This window comes from Lampris incognitus, chromosome 18, assembly GCF_029633865.1.
Source record: "Lampris incognitus isolate fLamInc1 chromosome 18, fLamInc1.hap2, whole genome shotgun sequence".
NCBI classification, from domain to species: domain Eukaryota; kingdom Metazoa; phylum Chordata; class Actinopteri; order Lampriformes; family Lampridae; genus Lampris; species Lampris incognitus.
Window position 1 is genome coordinate 26,466,365 of NC_079228.1, and position 21,971 is coordinate 26,488,335.

Genomic DNA, 21,971 nt, shown 5'->3' on the forward strand with positions numbered 1-21,971 from the left:
GGCACTTTATCGACATACTCAGGCCAGCCGTGTCTGATGAAGCCCAACACTGTCTGGAGCTGCAGATCCACATCCGTGCTCTGTTTTATCTCCTGCATCCTTTGAGGTGTGGCAGGCACCTGGCACACGATGGCATCAATGTGCGCTGCAACATCATCATGAGAAGCACCATCTCCGTAGCGCTGCTCTGGGCCTCTGGAGAGTGCATCAGCCACAGCTAAAGTTTTGCCTGGTGCGTATTCAGCCACTGCATTGAAACGCATCAGCCTCATTAACAGTCTCTGGCACCTAATGGGCACATTATCCAAGTCTTTGCTGTTCATGAGAGGCACTAGTGGTTTATGATCGGTGACAAGTCTGAAATTGTCAAGCCCAAACAAGTACTTCTCGAACCTTTCACATGCCCAGACGCTGGCTAAGCACTCTTTCTCGATCTGTGCGTACCTTGTCTCTGCGTCACTCAGCCGTCGGGAACAGTAGGCCACGGGCTTCCAGTGTTCCCCGTGCTGCTGGAGCAGAACGCCCCCCAGCCCGTAGCTGCTGGCATCTGCTGACACCACCGTAGCCTTAGTGACGTCATAAAAGGTGAGTACCGGGGCGGTGGCGAGTGCTGCTTTAAGGTCTTGGAATGCTGTGTTCTGTGCAGGTCCCCACAGCCACTCTGTCGTTGCTTTAAGCAGTCCATAAAGCGGCTGACCTACAGTGGACAGCTCTGGGACGTATTTTGCCAAATAGTTCACCATCCCGAGGAACCTCTTGAGTTCCGTCACGTTCTGGGGCTGAGGAAAGTTCTCTATTCCGGCCACTTTGTCCGGGTCAGGTCTGATGCCTGCCTCGTTGATGATATGACCAAGGAAGCGGACTTGTTTCTGTTTGAACTTGCATTTCGCTTGGTTCAGTTTGAGACCTGCTGTTTCAATGACCCCCAGCGCCTCTGCTAGGCGCCGGTCATGGATTTCCTCAGTCTCTCCATGTATAAGGATGTCATCCATGTACACCTCTGTGCCCTCTAGCCCGGTCAGAGTTTCCGCCATCTTTCTCTGGAAAATCTCTGGAGCACTCGTTATACCAAATGGAAGGCGGCAGAAAGCATACCTCCCAAATGGGGTGATGAAAGTTGTGAGCCCCCTGCTGTCTTCATGCAAGGGGATCTGGTAAAACCCACTTGCTGCATCCAACGTTGTGAAGAACTTTGACCCTGCGAGCCTTGGCATTATTTCCTCCATAGTGGGCAGCACGTATTTCTCACGTTTCACCGCTCGATTCAGCCTCCTGAGGTCAGCGCAGCAGCGAACCTCTTTCTTGTTCGGTTTCAGCACCGGCACCATAGCGGCGCACCATTCTGTGGGCTGAGTCACTTTTTCAATAATGCCCTCATTTTCCATGCGCTGCAGTTCTTTCTTAACCAGTGGTACAAGTGGCAGCGGTATCCGTCTGGCTGTATGCACCGCGTATGGCTGGGCACCCTCCACCAGAGCTATTTTCACTGGGTCTGTTTTCAGCAGTCCACTTGAACCGAAAACTCCACTGACCTCATTCATCCGCTTCACTAGACCCATCTCCACTGCCTCTGGACGACTCAGCAGACAGCTGCCTCTCCCCTTGATCACATACACTGGAAAGGAGTATTGTTTCTCCTTGTAGTTGGTTGTGGCTTGAAACTGTCCTATGCAGCTGATGTTTCCACCTGGGCTTATGAAGCATGTGTCAGGAGGTCCCAGTTTTATGTTTGGCTTCAGCTTTTTAAATGTCCCTTGGTTGATAACAGTAGCGTCAGCCCCCGTGTCAATTTTAAAGGTTATTGGTACATCACTTATTGTTAAACTAACAGTCCAATCTTCCTGACTGCTCTCTTTGCCAACTTCTCCCAGAAAGTACAGCTGTTTAACCTCTTCAGTGACTTCTCTCACCGCTTTAGAGTGACATACACGCTCCCAATGTCCCTTTTTATGACACTTGTTGCACTTACTGTTCGTTGCAGGACACTTCCGCTCATCGGTGTGCTGCGTCTTGCCGCACCTCCCGCATTCATCTACTTTGTTGGTTGCAGGACTGCTGCCACCATGACGCTGTCCGCCCTTTTTGTTTTGGCGTCCGTCCCGCCGTCGGACAACATTGACGTTAGCCAGCTGGGCCTCTGGTTGGTTAGCTTGGAGGCTGAGCTGCTTTGTTATTGCCTCCGCCTGGCGCACTTGTTCAATGACTTTCACCAGAGTAAGGTCCGCTGTGAGCTGGAACTGACGGGAGAGCACCTTATCTTTTATGCCCACTACCAGACGGTCTCTGATATGTTCATCCCTCTTGTCCCCAAACTCACAGTGTTCAGACAGCTCATACAATGTCCGGATGTACATCTCCGCTGTCTCTCCTGGCTGCTGGCTACGTTGATAGAAGCACGCCCTCTCATGTATGATGTTACGGCGGGGAATAAAGTAGTCATCGAACCTTTTCAGTACGATATCATAGTCCACTTTATCACCCTCCGCCGCGAAGTCAAACGAGCTGAATATCTTTTCAGCCTCGCTTCCCATTGCATAAATCAGCGAACTCACTTGAATCTCCCCGTCGTCTTTATCCAGCTTTGTCGCGAGCCTGAAGCGCGAAAACCGTTGTTTCCACTCTGGCCATTCGACGGGGCAGTCAAACTTGAATTCACTCGGCGGATTAAACTTCGGCATGACCGCTCGTGTTCCGATACACAGACTATTCTGACACCATGTAATGTCCGTAGACGCCTTGTCTTACTGACATAAGAATAATTCAAGAACGAGCCGACTTCGTAGGTTCTTAACTGTGTAGCTTTTACTAGCGTTCATCCGACATACAACCTTCATAACATGCGCTTCTCACTTCCTGTATACGTCACACGCACTGCACGTACATCCGTGAGTAGGTCAAGTTAAACACGTGACCTTTCATTCATTACACATACAGTTCGACACTAAAGCCCATTAACTGTTAACTTGGAGTATGCCTCGTTTTTACACACCGCTAGCTCAAACAGTAGCTGTTCATGTTCTGACCCACCGTCTTGACAAAGTGACTGAAACAGTCTATGAGTCAAAGGCCTGGACTATATGAAGTCGATCACTTTTACGGGATCATCGTTTAACTCTGGACTCAATCTCTTGCTAGTTAATGCTTCTCAGTGAATCATGCAGTGCATCCATGTAACATTAGGGTTTACCTGTTTGATGTGGCCCATTAAACCATTCACTCTGCCGGTCATCGCCGCCGTCCATGCACACATGAGAGCAGGATTTCCAATTCGCTCTGAGGCAGAATGTATCGTTCAACTGACTGACCACCGAAGAATAATAAATATCCTTGTCCGTTTGCGATCGTCAGCCAGCTGACTGTCATTATTTGAGGTCCGCCAGACAAACTTCCCGAGTGCGAAGAATTATGGTGAGGTTATTCAGGAAGCGCTGTAGTTTACCAACACTGGAGAGAAGAGTCAGTAGGAGCAAGACGGAATACGTATCCGTGAATGAGGAGGACGACAGCGGGATGGTGAGGAGGCAAGGAGAAGAGGCGACGAAGGTGGATGAGTTTAAAATACTTGGGTCATCTGTTCAAAATAACGGGGAGGGAGGAAGAGGTGAAGAAGAGTGCAGGCAGGATGGAGTGGGTGAAGAGTGTCAAGAGTGATTTGCAACAGAAAGATACCAGCAAGAGTTAAAAACGAAGGTTTACAGGATGGTAGCGAGGCCAGCTACTATGTTGTATGGTTTGGAGACGGTGGCACTGACAAAAAGACAGGAGGCCGAGCTGGAAGTGGCAGAGTTGAAGCTGCTAAGATTTTCATTGGGAGTGACAAAGAAGGACGGGATTAGGAACGAGTGTATTAGAGGAACAGCTCAGGTTGGACGGTTTGGAGACAAAGCAAGAGAGGCAAGATTGATGGTTTGGACGTGTGGAGGAGGATGCTGTAGATGGCGCTGCCAGGAAAGAGTTAAGGCCAAAAAGGTGTATGGATGTGGTGAGGGAGAACATGCAGGTGGCTGGCGTGACAGAGGAAAATGCAGAGGACAGGAAGAGATGGAAACAGATGATCTGCTGTGGCGACCCCTAACGGAAACAGCCGAAAGTAGTAGTAGCTGTTGTTGAAATCAATATCGAATTCAATTATTCATACGTGGCATCTTCGTGACCTTTTTACTTCTAATCTTATTTGCAGTAATGGTCAAACCAACAGCTGAATTAGTTATTTACCTTTTTTCTTTCAACATTAACTGCACTGTCGTGGTCGTGCTTAGAAAATGTGGGATTAACAGCTTGTTGCTTTGCAAAAGTGGCCATAAACAGCTAGCTGTGCAATTAAAAACCTGAAAGCATATGGACTTTTTCCCACAGTGAAAAACTTAGCCTACAAGAATAAGATATATAGCATAAAATTGCCTGTGTGGAGTCATGTAATGTGCCCACTTCAGTTTATTAACACTTTGTGTTCATTTCCATATGATAAACAATATTTAAGTATTCATTGGCCAAATACACATTCTTTCAGTAGATGTTAAGTTAGCTAGCTGACTCTTAACTAATACTGTACCTAATTGGCAGCACAGAAACTAAAACCCATTACCAAAGTATGTGTAAATCTTATTAACGTCTTAAGATTTGGCCCTTCCAAACGTCCAGCCTTTCCATATTAAGACCCTGTTGACTCATTTCAGATAAAAACGAGTGTAAACAAATGACGAAGCAAAATCAAGCAAACACATTGCTATCTTTTATTAAACGTGTTTGAGCTGTAAACTCAATATGACTGTACAGTGATGAAACACGTTTCCTGTTCAAACCAGCGTTCCCCATCAATGATGTGCACATCCTCATCCTTTAAAGACTGGCCACTGGCCTGTAGATGGGTGTAGACTGCAGAGTCCTGGCCTGACGCATTAGCTCTCCTGTGTTGTGCCATTCTGTTGGCTAGCGTCTGCTTGGTTTCCCCAATGTATAAGTCACGGCAATCCTCCCGGCATTCAACAGCGTACACCATATTTCTCCGTTTGTGCCGGGGGACCCGATCCTTGGGGTGGACCAATTTCTGGTGCACCGTGTTTTGGGGTTTCAAAGCAACTGAGACACGATGTTTGGAAAATACACCTCAACTTTTCTGACACTCCCACCACATTCAGAATCACCACTGGTTTACGCTTAGACAGCTGTTATCCTTCTCCTCTCTTCGGTTGGCTGGTGCGCTGTTTGGACGTCTTCCTGGCTTTGACAAACGCCGAGTTAGGATAACCACACTTAACCAGGGCCTGTTTAATATCCCAAAGTGCCAGTGGACTGACAGACAGTGCAGCCAAACAAAATGCTGCTGATGGAATTCAGCGAAGAGGAAATGACAAAAGAATTCAGATGAAACCTTCCCAGACCTCCAAGTCACCTTATCGTCTTGAGGTCTGGCCCTGCAAGCCTAGGAGCATAGCAGATGAACTCCCTCGATCCTGGAGAATCCTACAGAAAAAGAAAGGAAAAAAAGGAGCGGTTTTCAAATGACACCGCTGGAAAAACCCAATTTCAACTCTTAACAGCATCAAATGCCATGCTCTGTTGGCACGATATGTAGATACCCTTCACCTCAATACAGCTGCCTAATGGAAAACCACAGCTGAGGCTGTAAAGGTACACATTTGAACAAAGTCTAAATGCCTTAGACTCAAATTAACAATTTTTCCCTTTTCCGACATGTACTTGACAACCAAGGGAAATAAATAAAAATTCCTGAAGGTTGAGTAAATCTCTGCTCCTGGAGAAAAGAAAAAAAGAAATAATCAAGTGTTTTAGTGGCATCCCAAACACCTTCCCAATCGAACTGATGCAACTTCACAATGTCCGAGGTTTACCTATAACCCGGCCGTGAAAAAGACACAGCAAGGCCTCAAACAGCCTCCATTCTCTCTAGCAGACACTACAGGAAAGGTCAGAGCCACATGAGGCTGAGCCTTGCTGGAACAGCCTGCAATATTAGTTAAGATAACTGAAAAGCAAAATAAAAAAAAAACTTTATATTAAGCAGGACTCATGCGGTTTTGAAAAAAATGTTGATAAAAAATATCACTCAAACATTCCTGCATTGTGTAAAATGTACCAGATGGATGACTGAATGCAGCGGCTCAGTGAACCTCCAGGGGGTCTTTCTGGCTATAATTATTCCCGTTTACTTTTGGACATTTTTCCTCTGGTCACAACCAGATGCTTTAGCACCAGGTCTGGTCGGCAAAAACGATTTTACTGATAATGTAATGAGATGTTCAAAATCGAAAAAATGACCAGGTAAAGTTGTTAACCAAAGGCTACTGCTGAAACAACACGTCCCCCAGATGTCATATTGATAAGTACAAATGTAGCTCGTTTTACCTCATTTTCTTACACTCGGTCGAATTTATACTTCAGCATTCAAGTGCCATCTGGGAGGTCTGAGCAGTGAAGTTTGAATTCTGGAAGAAAAAAGAAAAACATTTGGCTATTATTCAAGAGCAAAAACATCTCACTGCAGCAGCTTATTTCCATAGACCTATTCTTAAATGGAAAAAAAAAACTTGTCTGAGGTTTACCTATAACCCGGCCATGAAGAGACATAGCAAGGCCTCAAACAGCCTCAGTTCTCTCTAGCAGACACTACAGGAAAGGTCAGAGCCACCACAGGCTAAGCCTTGCTGGAACAGCCTGCATAAAAAGCATCATCTCGTAATCGAGTTCTGTTTTGTGTTAACGCCAACGCAATTTAAAAAATGGTCCACCAACACACTATCAAAAAGTGCATTCTATGCAAGATTTTTCATATGAACAAAACCCACTTAAGTTCAGTGACTCACTAAAAGTGTTAATTGCTGGGCTCGCATGCATGTTTTCAATGGGTACATTTACCAGCACACCAATAAGAAAATCTTAAATGGTCATGTAAATGCCTTTTTCTGATTTCCAAAAGCCGGTGTAAGGTCTTAATGTATTCAAAAACCAGATTAAGACCCCTGGCTTTTTACTCGATCCATTGAACTTTTGATATATGCGAACGTCTGATTTCTTACAGTGTATTAAACCGCGCACGTAAGGGGGAAGTCATAGATTCTGAAAGACAGTAAAACATTTGCCAGGGTGCCAAAGAGAGCTCAGCAATTTTGGTCTGACGATACATCTTTTTATGTTAAACCAACTGAAAGAGCTCAAGTTCATATGTATATGAAAATAATGTAACAACACAGGCTTTAAGACAATGTTGTCTACTTTCAGTTGTTATAAATACTAAAACGAATGCCGCTATCAGCTGATTTTTGCTGTAACCCCCCCCCAAAAAAGAAATAAATACTTGTATACATTAAAGCAATGGAAATCCATTGCATAGGTAAAAAGATGTCAAAGGAAGCAGCTAATACGTCACCAGCAGTTAATAACTGACCTATCTGATCATGCCGGGAGGCATTAACCTGGCAGGTTAACGTTCTCATGGGACTAAATTGATGGGAGGGTAGTCACCATGACCAGACTTCATTGGAACATGTGATCTCTTTAGATCTCATCTTTCAGATCAGATAAAAAAAAATTTTTAAACACATTGAAATGAAAATTGTAAGCCTTAAAGTCAGAAACCTACCATGTTCAGCCTTGTGCTCAACCAGTAGATGTAACATCAGACGTAGGTCAGGAGGTCTGAGAAGGGTCGCCAATGGCATCACTGCTTGGCCTCTGCAGAGATAATTACACTTTTATTTAGCAAGACAATAAAGAAGCAACCCAAAGCAGTTTTTCACACCTGTAGTACATCTGTTTGAGGTGTATTTGAAACCTTGCCCCCAGTTCTCTCTCGGGCAATTGACAGGCCAAGTCTGTAAATCCACAGATCAGAAAACTACAGCTCTGTCTGTGCAGCTGATGTGACGCACTGTATTTTAATGTACGAGATGTACTATAAAGTTTAAATGAAGTCAGTGTCCACATGTAGCATGAAGCTGTCACCACACATTGGAAGATAGCCGTCTGCGAAGTGAACTGACAAGACTAAGTGATGAAAAAAGACAGTCCTACCTTTCCATCTCCATCTTCCTTCAAAAGCTTCGAACAACCGATCAAGTCCAATTACAGTCTGCAAGAAAATAAAAGCGTCAATTGTTAAATCATGCGGATATGCCCATGAGACACGTTCATGAGGAACGCGGCATTTCAACACTTTCCCAGTGTTCTATTACTCACAATAAACAAATAATGTAGGTTTCTCGTAGTATAAGAAACAACGTATTTTTACAGTGATTCAACGTGGACAAAAATCAAAAAAATAAACACGGATGTCTATTGATTAGTTTTTAGCTGTACAAGTACTACTTACAGCACTGTCGCCACGCCTGACGAGCTTTTTGGAGCCGGAAGCTTCTTCTTCTCTCAATTTACTGGCGGATCGCAAACAACTTTGAGATGCATACCGCCACCTACTGTACAAGAGTGTAGCATCATGTCTTTTACCCTATTTAAAGTCTGCCCACCAAACTTGTGTCACTTAAGAAAGCAAAGACTGCCTTCCTGGTGACTCTTATCCCATCTCCATCTCTTTCTGTTCTCAGTATCCCCATCAGATCCAACTCCCATCCCGCCTCTCAGACTTTATCATGTAACCCTTTCCTTTCCACCTCATACACGGTACAGTGCAATATGATATATCTTACGTTTTCTTTAATGCCACAGTTCCCACACTTTTCACTCTTCCTTTTGCCCAGTACAAACAAGGTACCATTTTATCCTGTGTAATCTGAATCTTGTTATGATAATTTTCTCCCTCCTGTTCCTTTCTTTATAGTTCTTTGTTATGACCGACTTTTGTATTTTGTGATACCCACTTCCTTTCTGGTCTTCCTGCAACATTTTCTGCTCTATGTCCATTCCTTCCTTCTTAATCATTGCTTTTTCTTCTCCTTTTACAAGTGGAATTGGTGCTGTTATTTCCTTTCGTGGTGCCCTTTTTTTGCTAGTTTGTCAGCACCCTCATTCTCTTTCAACCCCTCACATGCTGGTACCTAACAGATTTGTACATCTATACCACCTCAATTAAGTCTTAGCAAACCATGGTAAGGTTCAATGAGTCAGTCTTCTCTGACAATTTTTGCTGACTGTATGCTTTCCAAGATGGCTATCGAGTCAGTGCATACCACCACCCTATCAGGTCCGACCTCTTCAACCCACTGTCATCATCATCAGCGGTCACTCGGGGTCGAGTATGACCGTGCTCTCTCAGGGTTTTCAGGTGGGCATAGAGGCCGATCCTGGAGCCATATAATGGGAGGAAGCCTACACATGACAGCTTTTTACATGGAGTGGCTGATGTGCCTGCAGCCATCACACAGTCCTTGGCAGGGGGTGGCCAGAGTCCAATGGCATGGAGTTGCAGCCTTCATCTACTTTCACTGCTGTTGTGACCTGGAGACATCTTGTTGGATAGTGCTTTGTTTGGAACCTCCCCCCTTGACCAATTCGCCTTGGGTGACCTTACCAGGAGCCAAGCTCCGGACGGCATAGCTCTTGGGATCATTGGTACACACAAGCTTCTCTACCATGACAAGGTGGTGATCCAAGAGAAGAACACCCTGTAACCCAATATAGCTGCCAGTAATTCTGCTGTATATACTCATAACTGGTCAGACAGTCTTTTGGAGATAGATCTTTTAAACTCGGGGACACACACATAGATTCCCACACACTCCTGTTTGTTCTTAGAGCCATCTGTGTTGATTTTGAGATAATTGTGATATTGTTTCAACTCCCACTTCATTCATACATGCTCCATATATTCTCTTCTTTTCCAGAATACTCATGTCTATCTTTACTTCTGGGAGAAGCCAAGGGGGTACACTACTAACTGGGATGGACCTGATGAACTCTGAGGCCTCCACTCCATATGTCTTCTCTCTCTTTCTCTCTCTTCCCTTATCCACCCAAACCCATATCCCTGGATCTTGCAATATTGCCAGCAGTCCTGTAGTGTCTTCTTTGTAGGGTTTTCTTCCCCTCTTCCATTTCACCTGACCTAATATGCAAGTGTATGTTTTTCTCTTCTTACCTCCAGCGGTGTCTGTCCTGCTTGTATTAGTACTGTGTTAATGGAGGTTGACTCAAAAGCGCCGATACATAATCATAGTGCTTCATACGGTAGTCTATCTACTTTTTCTGTTGCTCTCCCTGAGGTTTCTTCCTATTTTTTCTCCCTGTTAAATGGTTTTTTTAGGGAGTTGTTCCTTATCCGATGAGAGGGTCTAAGGACAGGATGTTGTGTTGCTGTTAAGCCCACTGAGGCAAATTTGTAATTTGTGATATTGAGCTATACAAATAAAATTGATTTGATTTGATTTGATGTCTTTGCTGTTGCTCCATTTACTACACAATCATAATCTATTGTTGCCCTTATAATTGCCCTATAAATGTCAATGAATGACTGTTACTCGGCCCCCCATTTGCATCCGGCCACAGCTCGTAATAGATTTATGACTTTTTAGCATTTGTTTCTAGGTGTTTGACATGTACTTTCCATGTATATTTGCTATCTAGTCATAGAGTCAGGTACTTAAATGCTCCATCGGCTGACCATAAAATGTTAGCTTCTCGGCACCAATCTTGCGCTTATTTGAGTAAACATCATGTCACAAGACTTGCTTGTTGAAAGCTTGAACCCCCACTCATATGACCGCTTTTCCTCTTCCTCTATTGCTTTATCTATATTCCCTAACACATGTGCCACATTCTTCCCCTCACCCATATGGCCCCATCGTCGGCATATAGCACTGATTTGATGCTTCAGTCTAAATTTGTAAAGATGTCCTTTATCACTATGTTGAATAATACAGGGCTGATTGCACTCCTCTGGCAGATACCATTTTCTCTTTCAAAATCGTTCGATACTTCTTCTCCAACCGTAACTCCCTTTTTCCTGCCTGTTAAATTCCCATCGTTCAATTTCCTTACTCCATTGTATGGAAGCTTAAAATGAACAAAGTTCAAAGCACAAACGTAGTAAGGATTTATGCACACTTGCAGTCACTAGAGGACAGTAAAGTACTGCCAATTGATTTCAACTCATTTTAGGATTTCTTCTGCCTGTCTACCATTAGTGATACTCATTCATTTATTCCTTTTACTAACAGATAGGCGAATGTGGTAATGATAAAAGGACATCAGAATGGCTTTAAACAAAGACATGTCGTAGGTATACTTTAATAGCTGTAAAAAAAAAAGAGAAGGGTATGTACATACATAGTAGCTACATGTATAATTCTACCTGCGGATGTATTTTGTTTAGTACGTGTTTAGTACCCAGTCTCTCATCTTATTGATTTTTGTACGTATTTATATTCAAATGGATTATGCAAAAGAAACCAGTTTTGCTCTTAGCAGCTTAGTATATTAACAGCAGTCGAGTGAAACAAACTCCTAGAGGTCTCTCTGACGGCCACCAAACTAATTGGCCATCACGGTCCCTTGCTCCTATCAAACCTGACTGCATCCTCACAACTATTCCATGTAAAGCAAACATGATTGCACATGACACAGAGCATCCACTCCATTAGCAGTTCACTCTACTCCCTTCTGGTCATAGATACAAGACACTAACACGCAGGAGGGCTTGTTCTATCCATACACTCAATAACAACAACAACTACCCCTCCCTACACACACAGACACACACACACAGTCACCCACTATAACAAACACAGAATGTCTGTAGTGTCAATGTGTCTTTTTGCTATGCATAATGTGTTATTTCCATATTACTGTAGCACAGTGTAATGTCTGACTTACTGGATTATGTTTCTATTTTTATATATTGTTGTGGTACTTGCACCAACCGTGAAAAGGAATTTCCTCTTTGAGAACAAGAAGCTATCTAGCCAGTCACTGATCTTTTCAATGGATTAAAAAGTGAGTTTTGGCATGCATCCAGGGTGTTGCTTTCATGGGTGGTATTTGTAACTATGTGGGCAGTGTTTGCGGGTGGGTGGTGGAAGCTCTGGGGAGGGAAGGCAGGGGGGCTGAAGAGGAGGGCGCTTGTGGTGGATGACTCAGATTTCATCCCAGCACAACAATAAAGACCTCAGAGTAGCAGATCTTCGCTGAGCCCACTGTCCCTGGTGACTGACAGCATCACCAGACAGCCTGCATGAATTACAGCTCTGTTTGTCTGCTGTGATGAGGACTGCCCCCTGCCCCCTGCCGCTCTTGGTCTGCATACACATTCAAACCAAACTTTGATTGTCCACATCTGTGTTTCAGAGAAAACACTTGTCGTTTTAGCTTTCCCCGGTGCCAATGTTCTGCACGACTGGAGAACTCAGCAGCTTTGAGAATTGTGTGTTTTGTAAACAAACCAAAAAAAAAAAGGTCCCTGGGGAGCGTTTTCAGCTTGGCACACTGTGTTCCTCAGACTGTTTTTGTTGCAGCTATATACATGGCACACAGCTGCGTCTTGTACATCAGAAGAATCTTACACTGCCTAGAAGGTTTGCTCTCATCTCTACCAGGCAGTGTCCTCTGGAAATATCGTAATTTGATCTCTGTGAATAATCCAATTTAAAATCATGTCCCAGCATTAATCTAGACAAAGTCTGCTAGGCCTCACGAGCGTGTCTGTGTAGCACTAAAAAACAAACGATACAACTCTGTCTGAGCTAAGAATAGTTTACCGAACCAAAAGATGATGAAAGAATGACGTATGCATGCTGGGTGTATTTGCTGTATAGCGGTGGGTTGCTTCTCGAAGGAGTTCCTTCCAAAATGCTGTGCAGTGGTTTGCAGGAACACTTGCAACTCGAGAATTTATCCTCTCACGGTTCCCCGCTGCAGATGCTTTCAAAGCAAAGAACTTGAAAAATGTGGTAAACTTGCAAGTTAACAACGCCTTCACTAACTTTAGATGCTTCCTTCACCTGGCTGTCAGCAATTATTTTGTGAGAGAAGGTGATATTCATGTGGTGAATATCTGCTTTGTATGTTTAGATAATAATCAGATTAACTGTAGTAAATGAAGTATAATTAGCTGTTGTTCCAAATGAGGAGACAAAGAAGTTTTAGGCATTGAATTTTTCTCTAAACGCCCTCGGTGTGTCTGTTGTCCGAGGACAGGAGGCGGTGTTCTCAATACAGTTAGCAAACACAACATTACCCAGAGGTCCTCCCTGAAAGAGTCACGCTGCTCCCTGAGAAGCACTTTGAGGCCACGCACAATGGCTCATTCTTACCTCTGACTACACGCATATCTTCCTTCCACATTTCTCCAGGCTAATGCACACATGTTGTTTGATTTGTTCCTTTTCAATCTAGAAAGACTCAGCTCTAGCATTTGAATGCTGGATGCTGCAGTCGGGCCTGAGAATGCATGGCACTGCATGTGCTTATCTGGTTGAGCCCCCGGGACGCCCCCTGCATGAGTTATGTAAGCTGTAGTAAACAAGGAGAGGTTTGGCACATGAATAGAGTCTTTGTATATTTGTGTACAGCCCCCTCCTGTCAAGTGTGCAAAAATTAGGGGGAGATTTGGGTAATGTGATGGATGGATTGATGGATGGATGAAAGGAAGGAGAGCATCATTGTCCAGCTGTGTTTGAAGGACCTCCTGTTGCTCCAAGTCATGTACAGCACATGGTGTCCATACTGAAATGTGGCATGTCAAATGGTGTTCATGTGGATCTTGGTTATCTCTGTCAATTCAGGAAGCGGATTTCCTTTCAAATCAAATTGAAGAAGAAAAAAAACTTTGCCATGATAAGACTATTGTAGAGCCGAAGGAATGGAGAAGACCATAGGTTCACACTTTAGCCGTGTAGGCAACTTTCTTTAATCAACGGTAAATCAGAGAGACAACAAAACCACAGCTCGACTGAGCGGAGGCGGCAAGAATAACCAGAAAACTGGCTGAACAACCATAACTTAACCCTGCGTTAACCTGCCAGGGCAACCCTGACTTAACCCTTAGTTCCTGGGTTGAATTCTATCCCCAATACGTGTCCACCACATGAGCCCCCCCAGAATTCGCCCTAGTAATCGAAGTCAGGCAGGCGCGGGGGGACGACAGGCCGTCCGCGGCGGCTCCGGGTAACAGGGGCCGGAGTGTCTCTGGGAGGCATTGACGCGGGCCTGTGGAGGTCGGCCTGAGGAGCAGAAGAGGCAGCGCGGGTCTCCACGGGGGGAGGAGGCGGAGCCGGGGGACGACCGCGACGAGGAGGTTGGGCTAACTCCAACGGCTGCGTCAAGTCCAGGTGTGCGGGTTTAACTCGGTCCACTGAAACATGCTCGGCCGTGCCCCCAAAATCCACCACCAGGTGCTTAGTTCCCCGTTCCAGGACGCGGAAGGGGCCGTCATAAGGGGGTTGCAGAGGGGGGCGGTGTGCGTCGTGACGGATGAACACGTAGTCCGCTGACTGCAGACCTGGGGGCACCTGGGACACCGGAGCGCCGTGTTGGGCAGTAGGGACGGGTGTGAAAGCTCTGACCCCGTCCAGCAAGGAGGCTCGTTGGTCCACAGCTGACCAGGGACGCGTTGCATTGGGCATGAAATCGCCTGGGACTCGCAGCGGCGTGCCGTACACCAGCTCCGCAGAGGAGGCTTGTAGGTCTTCCTTCGGGGCGGTCCGCAGGCCCAGCATGACCCATGGGAGCTTGTCGACCCAGTTGCAGTCCTTGAGAGTAGCCCGAAGCGCAGCCTTCATGGACCGGTGGAAGCGCTCACATAGGCCGTTCGCCTGAGGGTGGTAGGCGGTAGTGCGGTGAAGCTTGACGCCCAGAGCCTCACCCACAGCATTCCATAGCTCTGAGGTAAACTGTGGCCCACGGTCAGATGAAAGGTCGGAAGGCGTACCGAAACATGAGACCCACGACCCAATAAAAGCCCGGGCCACATCAGCAGACGTCGTGGATGCCAGGGGAACAGCTTCAGGCCAGCGCGTAGTCCTGTCCACCACAGTGAAGAGGTAGGTGAACCCATGGGAGGGGGGTAGGGGACCAACCAGGTTGACGTGGACATGGTCAAATCGTCTCTCCAGCACTGCGAAGCGTTCCAGGGGCGCCTTAATGTGGCGGTGTTCTTAGCCCGCTGACAGGCAACACACGAGTCGGCCCACGCTTTCACGTCTCTCTTATGTCCCTCCCACACAAACTTAGCAGAGGTCAGGCGCACGGATGGCTTACCGCCTGGATGAGAGAGGCCGTGCACAGCTTCAAACACGGGGTGTCTCCAGCTGTCTGGGACAATGGGCCTGGGCTGTCCTGTGGAGACGTCACACAGGAGGGTGACACCTGTGTCGCTGAAAGGAACGTCCTGCAGGCGGAGCCCCGTGTCGGAGGTCCGGAGACGGAGGATGCTCGGATCCGTGGCCTGGTCAGCGGCCATCTGTGCATAGTTCAGGCCTAGGTGGACTGCTCCAATGGACATGGCAAACGTGAGGGGCTTGTGGTCCACGTACGCAGTAAACTCGCGGCCCTCTTGCAGGAACCGGAAATGCCGGACGGCGAGCCAGAGACCGAGGAGTTCCCTGTCAAAAGTACTATACTTGCGCTCTCGGGGTGTAAGCTGCGACTGAAAAAGGCCAAAGGCTGCCAAGCCCCCCCCCACCCACTGCTCGTGAACCGCACCAACAGCAAGGATGCGCTAGCAGGGTAGCCTGGGAGAGCGCAGCTTTAGTCTCGGTGAACGCACGGTCCCGCTCTGCTGTCCAGTCGACCGCCTGGTTGGGGGGCTTGCCTTTCAGCGCCTCGTACAGTGGCCGGATGATAAAGGTGGCTCGGGGAATGAAGCGGTGGTAGAATGTCACCATCCCGATGAACTCCCTGAGCGCACGAGCTGTTTGGGGGCGCGGAAAGGCCGCCTTCGCTTCCACTTTTGAGGGCAGGGGGACCGCCCCGTCCCCAGTGATGCGGTGCCCAAGGAAATCAATGGCCGTCAGCCCGAACCGGCACTTCGCCGGGTTGACGATCAGCCCATGCTGGCTGAGGCGTGTGAAGAGGGCGTGAAGATGGGACAGGTGTTCTTCCTCGGAGGCGCTGGCGATGAGTATGTCGTCCAAATAGACGAAGATGAAAGGAAGGCCACGGAGCACTGAATCCATCAGCCGCTGAAAGGACTGGGCCGCGTTTTTGAGTCCAAATGCCATTCGTAGGAATTCAAATAGGCCGAATGGGGTAGTCACCGCTGTCTTGGGGATGTCCGAGGGGTGCACGGGAACTTGATGATAACCACGGACCAGGTCGACTTTTGAGAAGACGCGTTTGCCAGACAGGTTTGCAGAAAAGTCCTGGATATGCAGGACAGGATAGCGGTCGGGCGTGGTGGCGTCATTTAGTCGGCGGTAGTTCCCGCATGGGCGCCAACCTCCATCAGGCTTAGCGACGATGTGGAGTGGGGACGCCCACGGGCTGTCAGAGCGGCGGATGATCCCCATGCGTTCCAGGTGCTCGAACTCAGACTTGGCAATGGCGAGTTTGGCGGGGTCGAGACGCCTGGCTCTGGCGTAGACCGGGGGCCCCTTCGTAGCAATGTGATGCTCCACCCCATGCTTAGCGGTGGGTGCAGAGAAGGTAGGCTGGGTGAGGTCAGGGAACTCAGCGAGGAGGCGGTTGAACTTGTCTGCCTCTGAGAGAGAGTTGGCTAGACCTGCATAGGCCGCTTCCCCCCGCGTACATGCGAAGGAGGAGAAGGTTAAGGCGTCGACCAGACGGCTGTTCTGAATGTCCACTAGCAAACCGTAAGCGCACAAAAAAATCAGCTCCGAGGAGGGGAAGCGTTACATTGGCCATGACGAACTCCCACGTGAAACGTTGTCCACCAAAACACAGTTCTACAGACCGCACGCCGTAGGTGTGGATAGGGCTGCCGTCAGCCATCGCCAACTGGGGGCCCCGCTCCCCGCCCATGATGTCGACGTCAGTAGCAGGGAGCACGCTTCTCTGTGCGCCCGTGTCACAGAGAAATCGCCGACCGGAGATGGTGTCGAGGATGAAGAGTAGCCTGCTCGTATCGCCAACACTCATGGCCACTACTGAGTGTTGGCCCTCTCGTTTCCCGTCGGCCTGTAGTTGCAGGGGGAACGGCACCGTTTAGCTTTCGCACCAAATCGAGCGTGGTACATACAGAGTCCAGAGAGCTTGTAGCGGTCTGACGCTGTGGCGCCACCATCGGGCCACGCCCGCGATGTCGGCGGGGGGGGGGGGCAGTGAAGGTAGGAGCCAGCACCCCGGCATGGGAGGAACGTTGTGTAGCGACGAAGAATCGGTCAGCCTCCTTTGCCAGCTCACGGGGATCAGTGATGGTGGAGTTAGCGAGCGCAGTCTGGACGTGGGGCGGCATGTTGCGCAGAAACAGCTCCATAAACAGCAAACATGGCTTTTCTTGACCCAGTAGATTTAACATCCTGCTCATTAGCTCCGATGGTTTGCCATCTCCCAAGCCCTGAATTGCGAAGAGGCGACGTGCTCTCTCCGTTGTTGACAGTTCAAAAGTTTCAAGGAGGAAATTTTTAAGTGCGGCGTATTGACCATCTGCCGGTGGGTTGGTTATGAAACCGCTTATCCTAGAAGCCGTAGCGCCCCCCAGCGCTGCCACTACGTAGTAGCACCCGGTCTCGTCTGCTGTTATGTCTCTGAGCGCGAACTGTGCCTCAGCCTGCGCGAACCATGTAGCCGCGGAAGACTCCCAAAACTCCGGCAGTTTAATTGCAACGGCGTTCGTAGCCATAATGTGTGTGGATTCAGAAAACTTATCCGAAAACCGACGTCGGGGTCACCAGTGTAGAGCCGAAGGAACGGAGAAGACCGTGTAGGTTCACACTTTAGCCGTGTAGGCAACTTTCTTTAATCAACGGTAAATCAGAGAGACAACAAAACCACAGCTCGACTGAGCGGAGGCGGCAAGAATAACCAGAAAACTGGCTGAACAACCATAACTTAACCCTGCGTTAACCTGCCAGGGCAACCCTGACTTAACCCTTAGTTCCTGGGTTGAATTCTATCCCCAATACGTGTCCACCACAGTATCGTCAAGTCTATTAAAAATAACTTCAGAATCAATAACCTGTCTAAAGCAAATAAAAGTTCTGTTTGCATTTTGGCCCGATTGAAATAAACGTCAGATGACCGAAACCCTGATGTTTGCAGGTATGTCAGTGTGTTTATGTGAGGGGCGCTCTCCCCGCCAGACACCTTCGACATAAGATGACACCAAAAACACAGGTAATGCTAGGTGAGGCTGCTGCCAGACCGCCCTTTGTGTTATTGGAACTGCCGGTCTGCATGGGCTAACAGTTCACTTTTTCTGACACTTCTTGTGACATTTGTCCAGGGTTAGATTCAACTCTTGGCCGTAAAGCTGCCATTGATATACTTTGTCTCTTTGAACGCTGAAAACCCTGCTCTGCTCTAAATGGAGGGCCGAGTCTACGCATGGGGCTCCCATGTTTCTGTTGGGAGCACTCAGATGTACGTTAGCTGTGTTGCTTGCCAAGAGCTTGTCTGGAACATGATTTTCCCGCCGCGCTGTGAGTCAGCATCTTAACACAGCGTGGCCCTTAAAGCAGGATGTTCTCTCTCTGATCTGATTCCCTGTCTCGGTCAGTCTCTGCCTCGATCTCCTTCCCACTACATGTCATCTCATCTTCAGCTGTCATGTCCTTTGCGTGTGTGTCCCTCCACTTCCTGAGCGGCTACCCCAGTCACTGTCTCAATAGTCACAGGTTATTTCAGGTGGCCAGATCCTTCTTTAATAGTCTTATCATGAATGTCTGTGAATGTTCTCATTCATCCAGGTCATGGTTATCCAAAGGAGTTGAACCAAGTGCAACTGGACTTGGTATATATCTGTGAAGACGTGGATGAGAGGCGAAACGTCTTCACGGAAACATACCAAGTCCAGTTGCACTTGATTCAACTCCTTTGGATCTTATCATGCATGTGTGTCCCTGCTTCATGACTCTGCAGGTCGCTCATTCTCGCTTCCCAAACATCATCCCCTGCAGAATGGAGTAAATGACATGCAATGAGCGTGTCCTATTGCAGCGGCACCTGAATAAGGTGTAATGTGTCCTTTACATGTGACCCACTGATTCCTTTCCAGTCATCAGCAGCATTGCTTGAGCGGAGCACTTCCTGGTTTGGTGTCTGTCGTGTCCAGGATGTTCCTGCAAACCTCTTAACACACCTTTGTTGGCAATGCGGAAACTCCTGCACATATTACCAAATGTGACTTGTCAGTGTTTACAGCGCAATGCAAATAAAACATTTTGTTCTTAAGCTAATAAAATGTGAGCAAGTGCTATTGCACACAACGTTATCTATGAAGGTGTTCCACAGAGGAGGGCAATATGTCAGTGATAAGACTGCAGTTTTATGATCTGTAATAGCTGCATCGCCCGACTTGGACATATTGTTAGCACATGTGCAGTTCAGTAAGTGTGCTCTTCATTTTTTTTTTTTAAATTATTGTTCAGTTGTTACAGGAAGGGATTTTTAGTGTTAGCATCGTATCCAGTCTATAGTCCATAAAAACAAAGGGACTGAATTGCAGGTGATATGATTACAAATTGAAAATGGATGGATGGATAAACCTACCTTATGAGTGTTATTGCAACGTAAGAGTAGTGCATGTCATTTTAGAGAGGATGTGTCACTTAGAACCCAAAGATTTGTGAATGGAGCACTGTGCAACAGCATGCAAAATTTATTTGTATATTTTTTTGACCTGTCATGGTATACAGGATCGTTACAACATCACCGATGGTACATTGACTGATATGTCTGGGTGTCTGTACATATACCGAGGTCAGAGCACCGTTAACATTCATACACAGCTGACACATTTAATCTGATCCACTCGTGCCCTGACACGGGCTCGGCTGATGGAAAAACACCGACGCGCATGAGGAGTACTCTGTCAAAGTCGCCCAAGCTATCTTCATTTTTTCCCCCTCTCACTCACTGAATCCACATTAAATAAGTCGGATACAAAGCAAAACAACCTTCACTTGTCATCCCATGAGGGGTTTTTTTTTTCACCGGGGGTATGATGGGCACCAAATCTGATGTTGCTTTCAGGGGTTTTCCAGTTTCGCCTGGGAATTGCAAAGGGGCCACAGATGACAATAAATGGCCTTCCAAACAGCCGTAGTCATTTTACAAAAGACTAAGACACCCCCACCCTAGATCGTGTTCATGGTTCGCTCTCATGCCCTTAAGCAGAGCAGAGGTAATGTGGACCGAGGGTCGCAGCACAACGCCGGATCTCAGGCTGGGTTTGATTGCTACAGTGATTATCGCTCCATCGGCCAGCCACTAATTGTGACATAGATGTGAGGAGGCAAGCTGAGGCAGGGGGCGCTGAACAACAGGCCAGGTTAGACGGAGGTGGTCCAGGGCACAACACACCGATCTGCTGTTTTGGTAGATGATTGGATGTCTGTTTCTCGGCCTACCCGTGAAGTGCTGTTTGAATCCAAGCCAGGGCCACAATGTCACCGCCCCCCTACCCCTGCAAGGGATCAAATCATACAGGCTAAGTGGACTGCCAGCTCCAGCACACTCGCATATGAACGAACACAGAGCGCTTTTTGATCCACCGAGGGGCCCCACCTGGAAATCAATTAAGGGCGGAAACAGGGATGTTTTCTCTCTTCCTCTGGTGGAATTAATCCTTTTGTATGCATGTTAAGGACAAAAGGGCAGGAAAAGGCTCTTGGGTCATTGTTTTCATCAACCATACACCCTACTCCTTCTTTTTTCTGTTGCACATCGTGTAGTAATATACTGCGCTTCGGTGAGCCCTTATGGCTTTGCCCAACTTCAATATTACGACTGAAAATGGCGAGTTTTCCAAACTTCCATACCTTAACTTTGTTAAAACTAGAGCAGAGCATAATATTTAGGTCTATCATTCTCAGTAAATATGGTCTTCTCCAGGATGAGGGAAGTAGTTATTAAATGACCCAAATTGTATTTTTTTCAAAGTTTTGCTCCCAAGTAACCCAATTTCTTTTTTTTTTCTTTTTTGAAAGATTTTTGCTGTTGACTTCTGTTAGTCAGTCAACTTACGTCATGTAGTTCCCAGGTAATACTCCCGTTATTTTCAGAGTAAATGACTTTAACTGACCAAGAGATGCCCCTTATCTTTTTCTCTTAATGACTCCCATTAACCTGGATGCCTATTGGTTCGAACACATGCTAGTTTTGTTACCTGCTACTGTGCATCAAAAAGCAAAGGCAATTCAATTTTTTTTCTTCTCCCAATTGTACTTGGCCAATTACCCCACTCGTTCAAGCCGTCCCGGACGCTGCTCCACCCCCTCTGCCGATCCGGGGGGGGGAGGACTGCTGCATGCTACCACATGCCTCCTCCGATATATGTGGAGTCGCCAGCTGCTTCTTATCACCTGACAGTGAGGAGTTTCGCCAGAGGGACGTAGCGCGTGGGAGGATCACGCTATTCCCCCCAGTCCCCCCCCCGAACAGGCGCCTTGACCGACCACAGGAGGCGCTAGTGCAGCGACCAGGACACATACCCACATCCGGCTTCCCACCCGCAGACACAGCCAATTGTGTCTGTAGGGACGCCCGACTTAGCCGGAGGTAACAGGGGGATTCGAACTGCCGATCCCTGTGTTGGTAGGCAACGGAATAGACCGCTACGCTATCCGGACGCCAAGGCAATCCAAATTAGGTGGGGATCTGGCTGGGTGAGCCGATATGGGAAGGCAATGTAAATTATTTCCATTCTTTGACAAGGTCTCCTGTACACTAATGAGCCACAACATTATGACCACCCACAGGCCAACCAAATAACATTGATCACCTCGACACAAGGGCACGTGTCAAGGTCTGGGTAGATTAGATGGTAAGCCAACATTCAGTTCTTGTAGTCAGCATGTTGGATGCAGGACAAATGGGCAGGAGTAAAGATCCGAGCGACTTTGACAAGGGCCAAATTGTTATGAATTGTTGCCGAACGACTGGAC

General features: G+C 47.3%; 1 long non-coding RNA gene and 2 other non-coding genes across 3 annotated transcripts; all 3 read right to left on the reverse strand.

Annotated features, from left to right (window-relative positions):
• Positions 1-4,719: 4,719 nt before the first annotated feature.
• On the reverse strand, positions 4,720-8,371 carry LOC130128970 (uncharacterized). The gene is made up of 5 exons (XR_008811939.1): positions 8,330-8,371; positions 8,032-8,089; positions 7,601-7,692; positions 6,367-6,446; positions 4,720-5,463 (listed from the first exon to the last, which is right to left on the reverse strand). It is a non-coding gene; the product is annotated as an uncharacterized LOC130128970 (long non-coding RNA).
• On the reverse strand, positions 5,836-5,971 carry LOC130129439 (small nucleolar RNA SNORA9). The gene has a single exon (XR_008812044.1). It is a non-coding gene; the product is annotated as a small nucleolar RNA SNORA9 (small nucleolar RNA).
• LOC130129438 (small nucleolar RNA SNORA9) lies at positions 6,547-6,681 on the reverse strand. Its single transcript, XR_008812043.1, has one exon. It is a non-coding gene; the product is annotated as a small nucleolar RNA SNORA9 (small nucleolar RNA).
• Positions 8,372-21,971: the final 13,600 nt, after the last annotated feature.